Source organism: Lissotriton helveticus, chromosome 9 (genome assembly GCF_964261635.1).
Source record: "Lissotriton helveticus chromosome 9, aLisHel1.1, whole genome shotgun sequence".
In the NCBI taxonomy this organism is placed as follows: domain Eukaryota; kingdom Metazoa; phylum Chordata; class Amphibia; order Caudata; family Salamandridae; genus Lissotriton; species Lissotriton helveticus.
In genome coordinates this window covers 571,058,624-571,076,937 of record NC_136070.1, presented here as the reverse complement: position 1 = coordinate 571,076,937, position 18,314 = coordinate 571,058,624, and positions in this window count along the sequence as shown.

Sequence of the window (18,314 nt, the reverse complement as noted above, 5' to 3'; positions counted from 1 at the left end):
TCTATCTATCTATCTATCTATCTATCAGCCTCACTCTATCTATAGCCCTCACTCTATCTATCTATCGCCCTCCCTCTATCTTGCTATTGCCCTCACTCTATCTACCTATCTATTGCCCTCACTATCTATCTATCGCCCTCACTCTATCTATCTTTCTCCCTTTCTCCCTCGCTCTATCTATCTATCCATATCTATCCATCTATCCATCTATCTATCTATCTATCTATCTATCTATCTATCTATCTATCTATCTATCTATCTATCTATCTATCAATCAATCTATCTAACACCTTCACTCTATCTATCGCCCTCACTCTATCTATCGCCCTCACTCTATCTATCTATCTATCGCCCTCACTCTATCGCCCTCACTCTATCTATCTATCTATTGCCCTCACCCTATCTATCTATCGCCCTCACTCTATCTACCTATCGCCCTCACTCTATCTATCTATCTATCTATCTATCTATCTATCTATCTATCTATCTATCTATCTATCTATCTATCTATCTATCTATCTATCTATCTATCTATCGCCCTCATTCTATCTATTTATCTAGATACTGATCGCCATCACTCTATCTATCTGTCTAGCTATCTATCGCCCTCACTCTATCTATCTATCTATCTATCTATCTATCTATCTATCTATCTATCTATCTATCTCGCTCACTCCATCTCTCTATCGCCCTCACTCTATCTATCGCCCTCCCTCTATCTATCTATCGCCCTCACTCTATCTATCTATCGCCCTCACTCTATCTATCTATCCCACTCACTCTATCTATCGCATCACCACAGCATCACTCAGCACCACCACAGCATCACTAAGGGGCACAACAACAACACTATGCGCTACCACAGGATCATTGAATGCCACAGCATCACTAGTCGCCACCACAACATCACTCAGCGCCACCACAGCATCAATCTGTGCAACCATTCAACAACAAATGGGTCAAATATGTTCTCTCAATGTTTCAAGCTTTATTACAAATGTCACAAAAAGAGGTTAGTATTTCACTTCTGTTCTTGGATTTTCGTCACAATAAAATACACTCAACATATTCTTCACAAAAGTTATTTACAAAAGTTTAAGCTATTGCCATTATAAATTACAATAACTTTTATTTAACTATTAATTATTAAAAAAATTAAAAGCCATTGTTATTTGTAATATCAATACATCTAAGTCACGTGAATACAACACATATTGCATTATAAATGCTATCGGTGTCACAAGTTATAACTATTGGCATTGTAAATGACAAAGCTATTATTTTTGCTATTTTCAAAACCAACACATAAATAAAAAATGTGTCATTTACAATACCAATAGCTCAAACTTTCCTAATGCGAGACCTTATGCATTGCAAATGCTTGTTCCCTGAGCCGGCGCACACTGGGCAGCTGTGCGCTAACGCAGGCACCTTTGCACCGTAGTGCAAGGGGGCCTACGTTGTGGGGATGATTATTTTCCTGCAAGAAGGGAAACCTTCCTGCACAAAAACAATCACAAGAGGCGTTTTCCTCTTTCTATGTCTGCTGCAGAATTCAGCACACATAGAAAGAGGAAAACATGAAGAGAAATAAAGATATTTCTCCTTGTTGCGCCTCCCTTACGCCTTCCCTGGGGAGGCGTAAGTTTTTGGCGCTGCCTCAGATTTACGATCTGGGGCAGTAAATCTGGGGCAGAGGGCAAAAAGCCATGGATGTTGCTGAGAACACCCCCCAGCAACACCCATTGAACGCCCCTTTCTCGCAGTTTTCTGTGTGAAAGGGGCACATATTTATAATACCATGAAAAGCCACGTAACGTGGTTTTACGTGGCCTTATAAATATTCCTGTGGCACATTGCGCCACCGGGGCGTTAAAAAAGTGACGAACTGGCGGTGAATAAATGAGAACCTTAGGATCTGCCCACCTCTGTGAGGGTTGTTCTAGGTAGACTCTGCCGAGGTTAGATCTGCTCCTGATCTAAGGCTGAGTGCTACCTTACGTGTCCACAGCCGTACTTCTAGGTATAACGAGCCTCATTAGGAATTGCCTTCAATGCAATCGTAAGACTCTTGCATTTAACTGGCCAAAACGGTCATTCGGGGTAGGTGAGCTATAATGAGGGGATACTTGCTATAGTGATATTGGTCATTAAATCACACTTACTGCACAGTTGTGCACCATCCCAGAAGCAGTCAATACCTTGAGTGAGGCAGATTGTGCACAGTGAATTACAAAATTTGTTCCTACTAAGCTCATAGCTGCGATCAATACCATCTGGGTCTTACAGCTAGATTCATCAAAGACCCGTTTTGCGAGTCTTTAATAGCGATTCATAAGGAATCGCTATTAAGGACTTGCAAAACGGGATTCATGTAGGAATTGCAAAAAATATTGCGATTCCTACATCTTCCTTATTTGGGATTAGCAAATTGCTAACCGCAAATAAGGATGCGATTTCAAGAGTGCCAGGGGTGTCCAAAGGACACCCTGTAGCACCCCTGAAATGCAAATTTACAAAGGACATGTGTGTGTGTAACATGCAACTGAGAAAAATGCACTAAAGTGCTTTTTTCTATTTTTTCGCTATTTAATCACAAAGTCAAACTTCGTGGTAAATAGCGACCAAAAATTGCGAATTCGCAATTTAAAATTGGTTAATGAATTGCATTTAAGGAATCTCAAATAGAGATTCCTTAAATGCAATTCCTCGCAAATATGCGATTTCGCAAATAGCAATTTTTGCATTTGGGATGATGAATCCTAAATGCAAAAATTGCGCTCGGAAAGGGCCAGATTCTGAGAATCTGGCCCTTTGCGAGCCGATTTTTGAATGATGAATCTAGGTGTTAGTTGTTAAGAACACCAATAAAGAACGCCAATAATTCTTTTAGTAGCTACAGATGAAATATGTTTGTCCCGTTGGCTGCATCATGAGTTCTTTCTGTATGCTTCTTTGTATAACAGAAACTTAAGTGTATTATAATCTTTGCACTTCAGTTTCAGTGTATATACTGAACACATGTCCTGAGGACATCGTTCCAGCAGAGAGTTGTACCTAGGATTAGATACTCCTGTTTGAGATTTCAGGAAGACAGAGCGAGAGTAGAGTAGTAGGTACAGTCCCACTTGACGCAAGGTGTATGCCAATGTGCTCTTCCTTCCATGTTTTTTTGATCTTCAGGTCTAAGGCTTTAGAGCCTTTGGCGTTTCGAGACTTTCTGTTGGTGTTCTCCCCATTAAAGCTCCCTTCCCTGTTGTAATCTGACCTGATGTCAGTAGTTTTGCTATCAGTTTGGGCAATGCAATTGAGAGCCTCAGCAATGCTTGTCACTGGCAATCAGCCAACATTTCATAGCAAGAACAGCCTAACCCTGGATGTAGTTTGCGTAGTCATGCTACGCGAAGTGCACTTCGCAAGCTACGCGAACTGCGTAATGCGGTAGGGAAAATGCTGTTCACACTAATTGCACAGTGCCGGATGCTTGTCCACACTGTGCAATCATTGCAAACGGCATCTTGCATAGTGCAAGCGGTTGTTTTCTGCCACTCAAGTAGATTTGTCCTCGAGCAGCAGTTTTCTCAATGCGGACTGGTAGTTTCTCATCGCGAGCAGTCGCAAGCATACGTGACCACTCCCAATGAGAAACCTGACTTCCCCGCCGGGAGGTTTATTTTCCACGTTGGCAATCGGCAACTTGATGTTGCTGATCGCGAACAAGGAAAAAGTCTCGCCGGGATGTCATTTTGCTCGCTCGCGGTCCCCAACTTGACGTTGAGGACTGTGAGCAAGCAAAAAATGCCCGCTATGCGTTTTTGCACTGTGCTACGCACAATTCGCGTAGCGCATAGTTGCGCAAACTACGCAAGCGTAACGTAGTCCTACGCCCCGGGTTACTCATTTCCCAGAACAACGGTGCTGGAGAGGTCCTATGTGAGCAACAGGAAAAGATTGGCGACAACACAAGGGCATTTAAATCCCTGACCTGAACAAAGCATTGTACATCTTCCCCTGCAAGAAGATGATGGCCTGCCACTGCTATTTCCATTATGGCACCACGTATCATGTTGCCTCCTATTCTGTACATTTGGTACAGCCATGCTCTGTACCTCCTCAGGTGAGACCTTTGATGGAAGCTCGATGTCTAGAAAGATCCTGGGGAAGATCCCATTTTAAACTCTGATCTTTTCGGCAGTGTCCAGTGTTCCAGGCCAACATCACAGAGATTCCATTGTGCACTGGATGAGACCAGAGGCTCTAACTGAATAGCCTACTACTATTGGTTTCTGTTATCCTTCCTTGAGCGCTGGCCTTTTAGACTCTGCGATCATGGCATTTCTGATGCCAGTAAAGGTTAGAAAAGCAGGGCCTGCTTCACAAAGGGAAAGTTAGACCAAAAGTCTAACTTAGACCAAAAGTCTAACTTTACTATTTTTCGGTATTCACAAACGTAAGTTACTACTAGTAACTTTGCTAGTAGTAGGTAGTTGAAAAGTTACTACTAGTAACTTACCTTTGTGAATACTGAAAAGTAGTAAAGTTAGACTTTTGGTCTAACTTTACCTCAGCGAATCGTGCCTACAGTGAGGCGGTAAGATAGGAAGTGTTGAGTTCCAGACCAGGAAAACTTCTTGATTTTCTCTGGGTTACATTAGAGGTTTAATATCGAAATACCAGAGTGGTCAGTTGAACCAGACACAAAGACAATTAGAAATGAATTTGCTCAGGGATAAAGTATGTCTAAGCCACAGTCCTCATTTGTTGGTTTGTCAGTGGACTGTGGTAGTCCTTAACGCAACTTAGTTATTTCCGTCCTGGAGACTATAGGGAGGCTTCTAAAGAGACAGTATGAGGGAATTATCACCTTTGGATCAGTTATTGGTGCTCCAAAAACATTCAACTTAATTGATTTTGCAGTTAGATCACACTTATTTCAACACAAATGATCAACAAAAATTACAAGATCTGTCTGGAACAGCTCTTTTTGGAAGTTGCATGGATGTGGAGATCCACATATTTGAATGTGGAAGATTCCATGTTAACAATCAGTGGTTTGGGAGAAGAAGAATGAGACTTAGCATATCAGTAGAATCAAACATCTTCCTGGGAAAGGTAACAATAACAATCACATCAACAACAAAAGTCTTCTTTCTATCAGCAGGTAAAAACAATTGAATAGGCATGGGCTGGCGGGGCCAGCAACTGGTGAGAAGTCTTGGGGAAAGCGCCAGAAACCTCATGGCAATTACATCCTCTCTCTTCTTCTGCTGCTTAATGCAACAGTGGGTGGAAACATAAGAAACCATTTCCAGTCTGGCAGAGTACGTCCAAGGACAAATGGGTGCAAACTATAACATTCTTACTAAAGCAAGTTTCAAAGTTTGGAGACTAAGATTCTACCTAACGCATGAATGTCTAATTTTAGTCAAGGAGAAAGTGCACAAGGGTGTTCCCAGTAGAGCTGAAAATGTTCAATGTCTGTAAAAGTGAAGAGTAAACCTGGGAAGATCAATATGTTCGATAGCTCACAATCCTTAAATAAACTGAATGTTAGAGGACAGGTATTAACTATTGATGGGCGGTCAAACATTGTGACTCTCAAAACCCCAGGAGGGCCATCCAATTTCAAAGGATTTTCTACTCTTTATTGCGACATGTATGTACGCATGTATGTATGTGTCGGAAACTGGATCTTGTTGCCGTAGTCCCTCCACTCTTTCCTGTTATCTGATGCACCTTTGACTGAAAGTGTACTGGGTTCCTGTTAACCAGGTCCCCAGTTCCAGTGTTCTTTCCCTAAACTGTACCATTGTTCTGTAGTGTAGTTCCTATATTCCCAATAGGCTCTGCGCATTGGAATAATATATTCTATAGATTAGACGTAGGACTTGGGTCAACTAGGTCTCTATCGAATATATTAGACTTAATTGTAGTGCCAGCTAGCTCAGAGGTCACTAGAAACTTTCTCGAATAAACAAGAAGGGATTCGTTTCTGACAACCGCATAAACATGACAACTTTGTTTCCCAATATAACACGTATCTCTAGAGTCGGGGAAACAATAGATAGATATTTCTCCTAGTCAATCGTGCATGCTTCGTTTCACCAGAGGTGCAGAGAAATAGAGAGACAGGCGTTTTCAATATAAGTATTTATTGAACAGTCTTCTTTCTCATGCAGAAGAAATGAATTGCTACAATCGTCAGACTGGCTGTAAAGTATAATGCGTACAGCAAGAAGAGTATTATGAAATAATACTGTAAAAGCATGGTATGGTTTCTAAGCCATAAAATACATAGAATACATACATAAAATAAATAAGGACTAAAAGTACTCAACTGGTGCTTCTAAAATACGCCTACCCCGATGTACGTAACATAAGTCTAGTACGAGGGAAGAAGTAAGTATGGTGTATCATAGGTTTTAGTATTTTTGCCAAGAATCTATCCTAGATTTCTCTTAGGGTCTAATCAGCTCCGTACCTTGGTTTAGAATGAAGGAGGTCTGGTATTTCTCTGTCTCAGGACTTGATTTCCCAACAACCCGCAAGGGTAGCTTGGAAACACCGGAGCTGGATTTCTCGGCAAGAGAAAAGACAGCGTCCCTCTCAGTGCGTCTGCTGGATGGTCGTCTTCCTACGGCACTTGCTGCAGCGAGATGCGTCGGGCAAGTAGATAGTCGAACTGCTCCAAACCACCGCGTGTTTGCTTGGACAAGTGTGGGCATATTTATACCTTGAAGGTGCCGAGTTTGATGTAAGGTTGGACATAATAACGTCATCAAAGAGTCTCAGTTCTTTGAAAACTCCTTAAGTTCTTGGATAAATCAATATTCAAGCAAGGGGAAGTCCCTGACTGCTGAAGGCGAGTTTTCCAAGAAATCGTTGCGGATTTTCGGAACTAGTGGAAGTAGAAATGCCGTATTTGAACTGCATGAGCTGTGTCTAAATATGGTTATGATTTCTATGCCTATATAAGGATAGGGTGATTTATACCTATATATGGGCATGAATCAGGAAAATTACACTAGTGTCCTAAAATGCTATTCAACAGTTCCACAATTAGCACCCCTTTAGACTTCATGTAAGTCCCTAGTTAAAGGTACCCCTGGTACCAAGGGCATTGGGACTAAAGAGGGTCCCTAAGAACTGCACCATGAATTGTGCCACCCTAAGGGATCCCTCACCAAGCTAGTGCAAACTGCCATTGCAGTCTGCATGTCTTGGTGCAGAGAAAAGTGAAGGGTCGACAAGGCACGCATCCCTGTGTGCCATGCCAGCAAAGCACTACATATGGTATAAGTAAGTAACCCCTACAGCAGGCATTACAGCCCTAAGGCAGGGTGCACTATACCCCATGTGTGGGTATATCTGCATGAGTGGATGGGCCCCTGTGATATCTAAGTCACTTTTGAGATAACACAAATGCATAGGAAGCCATAATGAGTACATGGGCTGAACAGTCATGATTACGAGTTCCCCAGCTACATGATGGCTTCACTGTACCCCCAGATGTTTGGTACCAAACATCTCGTTTTAATAAACCTACACTAATGTCAGTGATGCATTTATTAATAAATCCGCATTCCAAACAGGAAGCTTCAAAGGCCTCACTGCCTTTGTTATGCAACCCTGGCTTTTCCAGATAATGGAGATACCCGCCTCTCTGTCCAGACCTCACTTTTTGGCTGTAAGACAGGCGGGAACATTTGCAAAATTAGGTGTGTCCCACACCCATCAAGCACCACCCCTAAGGGGGACTAGCTGATGTGGACCCCACCATTTCAGATTCCTCCATTTTGTTTTGGACAAAATTAGCCTTCTAGGGTCAGGGTTATGCCCACTTCCCACAGGAAGTGGTCATTTAGAGGGTGTAGACACCCTAAAGGTGGGCAGCCCAGTGGCTACTACCTGTCAGTCCCCTTAACGCCCCTAAAAAGAGTGTTTAGGTGGCACCTCTAAACCGAAGAACTCAGATTCCATGGATCAAGAGAAGAAGGACGAAGAAGACTAATTGCCTGGTGAGAGCAGCAAAAGAGCAGTGGACTTTTGGCACACAGCCCTGCCTGCTCACAACTTTTGACTATCGTGACAGAGTAACTCGTCCTGCAAGCTGGAGATCTACCAAAGCCTTGGGTAGTCTGCAGCACTACAAAAATTACCTACAGTCTCCATTGGAGTAGAGGAGCTACTCCTCTGCAGTTCGCAGGCACTGAAGAACAGAGTCTGGTCCACCGCCTTGCAGCTCCCCGACCCGACCAAAGCCGCAGATGACCAGCAAAAAGTACCCATGCTCTGGAGGGTCAGATCTGAATCCCCACCATGTGTGAAGACACCAGAATTAATTTGAGCCATGCAGCACCAATACCTGGGGTACCGGACGTCCTGCACCAAACAGCAACAGTGAGAGTTTAATCTGGATTCTCACTGCACCACGACCGAGCAGCCATTGAGGGCATCAGCATCACTGAGACCCACTTTGTGAGTGGCCCAGCTGTCCTGATTTTACCCCTGCCCGCTGTTTTCCCTATTTGTGAGGATCATCTTTGCTCATTCAGCCCAGCTGACATAACCACTCTGCACCCGAGCCGCCCTTCCTGAGTACCGAAGAACCAGCTCTGCCCTGTTGGTCCAAGACCCCATGTGACCCTAGCCCCTGTTTGGGAGCTCTCAGACTTGTTCCCAAGTCCCCGTGTGCAGACTGTTTTCAGGTGGCCCCTTTCTCGGAAGCGCACAGCTACCAACCTCACAAGCATCCTGCTTCCGGATAAACCTGGGCCGTTCCTGAAGACCTGCTGGTAGTACTTTGGACCTTGGCCCACTACAATTCGAACCCCCTAAAACTGACTACTTATTATGCATATACAACTTTTCTCCCCATAAAGTTGCATTGTGCATAAAGGCACACAACTTTGAAAAGTTTACTTACCTGTAAAAATGTATAACAAAAACAGTACTTACTTTTGAAATAAGTTCTTGGTTTTACAACATATATAAAAAGAAGTGTTACTTCTCTTATTTGGTCCAAATGTATTCTTTGAGTGTGTGTCTCATTTATTGCCTCTGTGAGTACAACAAATGCTTAGCACTACCCTCTGATAAGCCTAACTGCTCGCCCACTTTACCACAAAAGAGAGCGTTAGTGTAATCTACTTTAGCCTCTGTAAACCAATTGGGGACCCCTTGGACTCTCTACATAGTGTACTTCTTTTTAGGGCACTATACAGAGATCCAGTATCCTACTATGTATGTATGTATGAACATGATTCACAAAGGTAAACTTACACTTTTCTATAAATGTATGATTGTTTGCTATTCACAAAGGGATTTACGAGTAGTATCTTAATGAGTGCGGAGTTTCTGAACATAAAAAGAGACATCTTTTTATGTGTGGAGTCTTCTTACTCGTAAATATACTACTCCTAAATCCCTTTGTGAATAGAAAACAATCGTAAACCTACACAAACGTGTAAGTTTACCTTTGTGAATCAGGCTCCATCTATGTATGTATTTATGTGATATTTGTGCAACACGAGCCCAGCCAAAAATAGGGAACTGCTATACAGGCTTCAGGGCAAAGATATAGTCAATAAGTGATTGGAGAGGTAGCTGGGTTCTGGGAGCAGAAGTGTACTGTTAGCCGTTTTATGATATGGTGTTCTTGGCTACAATAATGGGGATACAGAGTGTGCATTCTGGCTGTCTCGTAAGCTTTATTTATCACTCAGCTTTTAACTCTCTCAGTGTAAATTCTGTCTGTATCACAGAGGGGAAATGGTGAATTCTAATGTTGAGGTTTTGCTGCGCAGATAGATTATTGAGGTTAATAATCTTCCAAGGATGGATCAGCTACAGCAGTAAGCTGGGATCAGAGCAGATCAACGCTGCAATGGTCAGAGACAGGTCTTTCCCTTTGACTCTGTTTCTTGCTGGTCTAGATGAGTCGGCAGACAATAGTGTTACTGCACTGGAGTATAAAATAATTTTACAAGAGCTTGGTTCAAGCTTGGGATTGTTTTAAGCAGCAAGATCTGGAGCTAAACCTTCATTTCAGATCCAGTACGTGGAGAGCCAGATAGTGGCAGGACAACAGAGACGCCAGGTTTCTATCTCTCTGTGGGAATTACTTTTGCGGGTAGCAGAAGCTTGGCTCCCACCACGCATGTTAAAGACAATACAGGCAAGAGAGGGAGGCAACCTCTTTTTCTTTTATAAATTTGGTTCCCAGCCACGTACATACTACAGTGGTGGCTTGCAGTGGGAGTGCTGCGGGGTGGTGGGGCGGGCGGGGGAAGGGAAGGGTGGGGGGGTAGTGGAGTCGGACATACGACGGCCAGGAGTAAAGTAAGTAAGTTAATAAATAAAACTATTTACCTTGCGCTCGCTACATCGCCAACTCTGCGATGCAGCGAGCGCAAGGTAGATTGTTTTATTTATTTATTTACCTGCCTGAGTGTCAAAGGTAGGAGGTTCCAAGCCCGGGCACCCTGAGACTGAAAGGAACGGCCACCGGAGTGGTCGAGGTGTATCCTAGGTACGGAAGCCAAATTCAGTGTGGAGGACCTCAGGTTCTTGGAGGCACAAAATGCGTGACTCTCCTTCTGAGGTACTGCGCTCCCTTTCCCTGCAGGGCCTTAAAGAAAAGTACCAAGGCCTTAAAACAGATTTTCTTTTTTAAGGAAGCCAATGTAAGGCCTTGAGGTGGGGAGAGGTAGGAGTCCTGGGTTTGTGCAAGAGGACCGCTCTTGCGGCCGCATTCTGGACCACCTGTAAGCGGTTACGCAGGTATTCGGGGAGGCCTAAGTACAGGACGTTAACGTAGTCCAGTCTGGAAATAATTAATGCCTGGACTCAGTCTTCTTATGATCAAGAGGCAAGAGGAGAAGAAATTTCCTAAGCATCCATAAAAGCCCAAAACAGGAGCCTGCAACACACTGGACCTGAGATCTCATCAAAAGGGTGCTGTCCATCCTGATGCCCAGATTTTTTACAGTGTTTAGAGTGGAAGGGGGAGGTGACATATCCGATGGCCACCAGAGTTTCCACTCAGCCACGGGTGGGGAGCCAAAGAAGATGACCTCAGATTTCTCTGGAATACATTTAAGCTGGTTCATCCTCAATGAAGAAAACACCTTCGAGAGACATGAGTTGATCTTTTCTCCTTCAAAGTCTGCTCCCTTGTCACAGGTAAACAGGAGCTGTGTGTCATCCGCGTAAGAGATAATTTTAGCGCTGAACGCTTCTGCCAGTGGAGCCAGGGGGGACATATGAAGGTTGAAGAGAATGGGACTCGTTATCGAGCCCTGAGAAACTCTCACTTTCAGGATGGGGATGGGAGCCGCGAAAGGGGGAGTCCAGACTTCCTGGCATCTGTCCTCCAGGAAGGAGGAAAACCACTTCAGAATGGTCCCACCTAAACCACACTCCTGTAGCCTGTTCAGGAGTCTATTGTGCGGCACTGTATCAAAGGCCGCAGAGAGGTCTAATAAAATCAACATGGCTTTCCCCCCTGATCCAGCTTCTCCTTACTGAACTCAGAGACTTCGAGTAGTGCTTTCGCCGTACTATGGTTGGTTCTAAAACCCGACTGGCTCTGGTGTAGGAGATTATTTTTCTGCATAATCAGAGATCACAGAGTTGACATATTTCTCAAGAGCCCTGGAGAAGAAAGGCAATACTGAAATAGGTCTGTAATTTGCTGACACTGAGGAGTCAGCAGATGGCTTCTTGAGCAGCGGGAGGATTTTTGCACTTTTGCAAATACTAGGCATGCGGCCGGCCATAAGGGAGGAGTTAAGAACCTTGTTTGCTGTAGAGTTATTAGACCTGGCCACTGAGGCCAATAAATTAGCTGGGCAGGGGTCAGAAGCGGACCCTGACTTCAAACTCTTATTGATATCCAGGGATACTTCCAGTTGGAGCTGAGAAAACTGTACAAGTGTGGGGCGTAGATAGAGGCGGGGTACGCCGCCGGAGCTAAATTGTCGGTGTGGTCATAATCCACAGGGGGCCCCCTGGAGAAGGAGTCCTGAATAGTCCCGATTTTGTTGAAGAAGAAAGACGCAAGTTGGTTAGTCCATTCCAAAAAGAGAGTTGGAGCCCTTGCAACAGGAGACGGGGAGGAAAAGGCTTTCACATTTTTAAAAATAGCCTTGCCCTTGGTGCAGGACATCTCTATTTAGCTTCCAAATAGCTTTATTTAGTGTTAGAACCGGGGTCTCTATTTGGCAGGGGTATGCACCCTAGTCCAAGTAGGGACCACCGCTTCCAACCTGGTAGTTTGGCGCAGAGCAGCAAAGGCGTAACTTCAGAGGCAATGTGTAAAGTATTTGTGCAACACACAATGGCGATGACACAGTAAAAACACTCACAAAAGGAACACCACACCAGTTTTGTATAAGAATAAGAATTTCTTTATCTAAAAATTATGCGAGAACCAAAAGCAGGTAAATCCAGCTCCAGGCAAGATCAATAATAAAAAGGATTCCAGTTTTCAAGCAAGATCAATAATCAATAGGAATGTTTCCCGTCCCAGGCCTGATCAAATCACCAAAAGCTCATGTATGCCAAGGGCTCCTGCTGGTAATGTCTTTCTCAAAGTGTCCTTGGATGGCAAAAGTTCACTTGAGGTAGGTTCTTATGGTCAAAATTCACTGTGGGAAGGTTCTTAGTCCAAAGTTCCCTTGTAGCGTAATAAGTGTGCCTCTCATAGAAATTATGCTCCCAGCGTAGGAAGTGCGGCTGCCCAGGCGCTGCTGGTAATGCTAAAAAATGCCCCAGTGTCAACTACCAAGTAATTATGCCCCCGTAGGCCGGTCAGTGAAGGACTGTTCCCAGCCTAGCACAAAGTTCATACTCCAGGTACCCGGCCAACCCGCACCCCGCCCCCTCGCAGCAGCCTGGTTGCACTGAGGCGATACCTGGGGTGGTGGTTGCGTGCGCGGGTGCGAGGCTCCTCTCCCCTTGGGGCCTCGGGCTCAGCAGGCGCTGCACGGGTGGGGGTCACGGCCACACAGCGCTCCTTTAGCAAAGCGCTTAACAGTGCCTCCAAGTCCAGGGCAACGACAGAGCCTCCTGCCACACAGCGCTTCGCTTCTCAGCGCTACACAGCGCGCTCCGGTCCCAGTGGCGGTGACCTCAGGGCCAGTTTCAGTCGGCTTGGGCCAGAAGCAGAGGCAATCACAGAGCCCTCGGGAGGATCACGGGGCAAGCAGTGCTGAGGGCAGGCACAGCGTTGCAGGGCAAATCTTGAGAGTGTTGTTGCTGTTCCAAAGGGCAGTCTTTAAAACACTGTGGTCCAAGGACAGGTAGTTTCCTTTAGCTTAAAAAAGGTGCAGTCCAAAAAAAGGCAATCTTTAAAATGTTGAAGACTCTTTAAAATGTTGTTCAAAGAAAAGTAGTTCCTTTGGGATGTTGTGGAGACACTCTGGTGGTGATGTTGCAGTCTCCCATGCAGGGCAGGATCAGCAGACAGTAGGGCAGCTCAGCAGGGTGTGGGGCAGCAGTTCCTTGGAGCAGTCAGCCCCCTTCCCAGTGGCAATCCTCTTGCGCAGCAGTCCCCACTCCAGCAGGGATTCTTCCAGGTTCAGCAGTGTAACAAGAATGTGAGGCCAGGACCCTCCCTTATATATTCTACAGTCCAGGGGCTAGAAAGTGGTGGAAGTCTCTGGAAGGGTCTAGGGGCAGGGGCTTCTGGAAGAGTCCAGGGAGTTCTGGTATGTTCCCTGCCTTCCCTGACCTAGCATTCAAAGTGACGAGAGACAGGCCGTTAAGGCTACAGTGGACAGCCCATCACAGCTCATCCAAGGGAAGAAGGTGTGAATCACCACTCCCACCTCCCAACTCAGGCAGGCTATCAGTATGCAGAGGGGAGGGGGGAGTCTGCAGAGCCTAATCTAAGTGTAGGCAGGAAAAGGTCCCCTTTATAAAAGTGGGATCCCTAGCGTAGTAATGCCCAAACCCTATATATCATTGGAAAGGGCTCCCGGCCCGAGTCCAAAAAGACCAAACATGACAGACTTATTAGGTCCCTGTCAGAAGTTAACCCTTAAGGGGAAGTTCCCAATGTTAGCCTATGGAGGATTAAGCCTTACTGCGGTAGCAGTGGCTTGTGGCAGATATGCCAGCCTCACACGGTTTTAGGGAAGAGCACCTGCACCTCAGCACTGTTTAGCAGTGGTAGGCGCCCAGAGTCTTAAGTCCAACAAAAGGTAAGGTAAAAATGAGAGGCTAAAGGGCAAAAAGGTAGGGGAAGACCACCCTAAGGCTGACAGGTCCAACATTTAGCATCCCGGATTTTACTGTAATAGGCCTTCAAGGCCTGTTTGCATTCAAGTTTATCATCCAAATTAAAGTTTTCAAGCCATATCCTTTCAAGGCGTTTGCAGGAGCTTTTGCTCAGTCTCAATTGCCTCATTAAACCAGGGAGCCAAAAGTCTGGCTTTCTTGGGGGTGTGAGTGGGCATGGGGCGAGAGCATAAGTGCAGTGCTGCACCCAGGTCTCGAGACTAAGAGCACCACTCTCAGGTTCACCACATAGCGGCGGGGTTGGGTTTTCCAGCACTTCACTCAGAGCAGAAGTAATCCGATTGAAAGGTCTTTGAGTATTTACCCATTTCGAGACGGGGGATAGACGGCCCCTTGCAGACCCGCAGACCCTGAAACCAATAAGGTAGTGATCCGACCACACTAAAGGAAGGGGCAGATCCACCTCGAGCACTGAGTTCGAGAAAATGTGGTTGAGGGTGTGGCTCTTATTGTGCATAGTGTGTAAAACATAGAGGAACCGGTTAAAAACTGCAAGGGACTCAGTCAGGAAGATAACCTTGGGCTCAGTAGGTTTGTCTAAATGGATATTAAGGTCCCCCAAAACCAAAAAGTGGCTATATCTGAGAACCATGGGGGAGATTACCTCATTAATGGATTTCAATAATGTACCAGCTGGACCGGGAGTCCTGTATATCAGGGCTCTGGCCAAGGACTGGTGATTAGATAAGGCACAGTGAAATCCAAGGCATTCTGCATCATCCAGTTCCCATATGGGAATATTATTGCAGGTATATTCCTGCTTAAAAATGATAGCTACAACCCCTCCTTTATCTACTGGGCGATTCTTCCTGAGAATCTTATATCCAGGAGGGATAGTGGTGGCGATGGTGGTGTTAGAAGATTGAGTGAGCCATGTTTCAGTGAGAAACATTAAGTCCGGGAATGAGTCTTGCAACTGATCAAAAACATGGAGTTCGTGCTTTTGCAGGGAGCAAGTATTGAGTAGAAGCGCTTTAAACTTCCCACCCTGATTAACTATGGCCCGGCCTGGCCCATCTCATCATAGACCGCCACCGCAGGGTGACGTGAGTCCCTGCCGGTTAGCTACCAGTTACAACGCATACATTTTGAGATAAGGTACTGGACTTACAGATGCCATCTATAGAAGTTAAGACCAACATGTTAACAGAAGTTTTACAACCTGGACAGACTTCCCCCAAGCCTTTATTGTCATTCTAACAAAAAAAAACGTAATCCTAACAAAGGATCTGGTTCCACTCAACCAACAGATTCCAGAAAGTGAGGTTGCGTTTGCTGCAGGATCTCGCTAGATCAGTCTTTGATGTGTCGTATAGGGAAGTTAGCCAACCTGCGTGTGATGGAGCTTCAGAGTCGACCCAAAATGTACAGATCTGCCAAGGAGAATTGCATAAAACAAAAAGGTCCTTGCAGTACCAGTGACGTTGTCATCCATCCCAAATATTATTAATGGCAACGTAACCGATATTGATGTTTTAAGAATCGAGTCCAAAGGTTGTGTCAAAGAGATGTTTTAATCACCCAGCCGAACCCTCCGCTAAGTCAATGGCAGCTGTTAGCTGGAGAGATATTCCCATGCTTTATATGGCATGGTTAGAGAGGATCTCGCCAGCAGTCCCTGAGGAATTTTGGCCAAATCGACTCAAATCATACAAGATGGTCAGGATGCGGCATAAGGGTGGGTCCAAACTGGGGTGACGTGGCGAGCAAAATAACGATGGATTCAACCCAGATCTGTGACTGGAGGTGAGTGTTTGAAAAGTTTCAACACTCCATCCATCATGTTATTTTGCGATGTTTCTATTGTATTGTGAAAGCTTCACAGCCGTGCATAGTACTATTGCACATAGAAGAGGAAGAATTCCTCATCAAAAAATGTCTAAAATACAAAAAAACTAACTAGTGCTCACCGATACCCATAACCATTTTCAAGGGCTCAAGTATGGTTACGCCAAGGGTAGAGAAGAATTTCAAACATGTGCGCCATGATCTTCCCTTCATCTGGGACCAGGTGCACACGGCGTGGGAGAGACCCTGCTTTTGAAAATGAAAACAAGAAGATTTAAACCACTGGTAGTGGATGGCAGTAGGGCCAGCATTACTGTGGTGCATTGCCAATTGGTCCCCTTCCCAAAATAGGATTGGCACTGGTGAGAAGTTGTGGGGGCACTATTGTAACACCTGCCTAATCCTCAACGGAAAAGGTAAAGAAGATTGTCCAGGAAGGGTAGCTGATTTCCAGTGTCAGTATAACATCACCACAAACTCAAAAAGTGACATCTCACAACCTTGTTGGAAGAAGTGAAGGCTTTAGTTTTGAAAGACGCAGTACAGACGGTACCTACTCATCAGCAAGGACACGGGGTGTAGTATTAAAGTTTACCTCCTCAGATTGCCTTAAGGAGGCTCAAACATTACATCACATCAAACCACTTCAAAATGATCACCCTGCAGTGCTCCCTCCACTGCCCCGAAAAGGGGATCACATGGCGACATGACCTCAAGTATTCCTACTTATACTTTCCAATTCATCTAACACACCACCAGTACCTAGGTTTGTGATAAGTGGAATATATTACCAATTGCAAGGATATCCATTTGGGGTTACTATAGACCCAGGAGAGTCTATCAAATGTCTAGGTGTGGTGGCGGCACATTTAAGTTGCAGCCAGACTCACTTGTATCTTTATTCAGATGCTGGGTGTCAATAGGGAATGGCCCTCAATGTCTCGCCCGCACTCAACATGCAGTCCTCCTCAATCAATCTGGTTTCACCACCCACATGCAAAAGTTGCACTTGTCCTTAGTTGTCCCATACATTTTTGGGAGACACACTGAAACTCAATGAAAGCCAAAGTCTCCATGAGCAGAAATGATTGATGGCATCTCAGTGATCGCTTCCTTGTTACCAGCCTTCACATCCTCTGACAGTGAGAACGATAGCGTAGCGTAGGTTGCCAGAGCCAGGGGCAAGGATAGCGCAGCGCAATTTGTACCCCCCAATTTTGCACCCCTACGAATTTTGCGCCCGGGGCAACCACCCTTGGGTCCCCTGCCCTCAATGCTATGCCAATACTGGAAGTCAATACTCAGCAGCGACCACGAGTATCTAGTCTTGGTGAAGCCCAGTCTTCAGCACAAACTTCAGCAAACTTGTTACTAGGCACATAATTTCTCCACCAACAGGTTGCCATCCATCCAAACACATCTTTACAGATTAGCAGGCCCACATGAAGAATCTTACCATTCAGGGTCAGTCGTCCTCTCTTGAGTGCCTTTTACCCATCAGTGTGTTGGTGCTCATAGCTGTACAGTTAGCTCTTTCAATGTTCCATACCAGACGTCACTAAAAGGTGGGACTAATTCGAACAGATGATATAACCACTGTGTAAAATACACAAAAATAGGCAAGGAGGATATATTCACTGCAGGTGTTCAAGATGGCTTAAGCAATGTGGCCTTGGTTGCTCAGCCGTCATATACACTTATTTACAAAGCACCAACAAATAGTGGACAACAATTTTGCCATTCTTCCCAGAAGGCATCATCAAGACATTCACAAAGGGGAAATCAACACCTGAGTTCTCAACCAGTACTTTCCCCATTGGGAGACCCTGACTTTAGATCTGTTTGCCATTCATACAAACAAAAAATGCCAAAATTGCATTCACATCAAGATAGCCGCACCCAGGGTCTCTGTGGAATGCCCTATGGTAAAAATTGTTCAGTTACATTTACATATTCTTTTGCCCAAATTTCAATGATCTCCTTATGCGGTTCTTAAGATGCGGCAAACCCCAATGACACACATTCAGATTGCGCTAACACAGGCCCATCAATGTTGGTGCTCTCTTCTCTTAGACATGTCCATCCACCCATACAGGAAACTACTGTCAGCTATTGAACCATGACCCCAAAACACTCAATCTAGTGATTTGTCATCTTAGAATTTAAAATGTGGGCATTTGCTGTTGCCTCAAGAGCATGTTGTGCAACTAAAGGGTGACCTT